Source organism: Geospiza fortis, unplaced genomic scaffold, assembly GCF_000277835.1.
Source record: "Geospiza fortis unplaced genomic scaffold, GeoFor_1.0 scaffold112, whole genome shotgun sequence".
Classification (NCBI taxonomy): domain Eukaryota; kingdom Metazoa; phylum Chordata; class Aves; order Passeriformes; family Thraupidae; genus Geospiza; species Geospiza fortis.
In genome coordinates this window covers 20,134,299-20,134,743 of record NW_005054298.1, presented here as the reverse complement: position 1 = coordinate 20,134,743, position 445 = coordinate 20,134,299, and the positions used below count along the sequence as shown (strand labels likewise).

The following is a 445-nucleotide window of genomic DNA, read 5'->3' as shown; positions in this document are numbered from 1 at the left end:
GCCCCGCGCCGCGGCTGCCCCGAGCATCCCGGGCCGCGGCCGGCTGGGCTCTGCGGTTGAAGGACTCGCGGGGCCCGCAGCTATGAGCACCACTCGTGCTCGTTTGCTTTTCTGCATCCGACACTTTCCATTTGCTTTTTTAAAAGTTATAGTCATTACTGTTGTTTTTATTTTCCTCGTCAGTTTTTATCGCGTTAGCCTGTTTCCTAAAGTGAAGAGGGGAGAGAATAAACGTAGGGGGAATGAATGAGCGTCAGTACCGTGAAGACAGAGTCCTGAGTGGGGAGGACGGGACGAATTGAAGGGAAACATTTATTCGGATCGGAGGGGTCCCTGTCAAGTAGAGGGAGGGCCGTACCACCGCTCCCCTCGGGCAAGGTCACGGGAGATTGCTCCGAGAGGGAGAGGGGTCGCCTAGAAGCCTTGGCAATGTGTTTTGGTGGGT

General features: G+C 55.7%; 1 protein-coding gene across 1 annotated transcript in view; it reads left to right on the top strand.

Moving 5' to 3' along the window:
- Nucleotides 1-445, top strand: part of EVX2 (even-skipped homeobox 2) — a 9,117-nt gene that overhangs the window by 3,100 nt on the left and 5,572 nt on the right. The window lies entirely within an intron of this gene.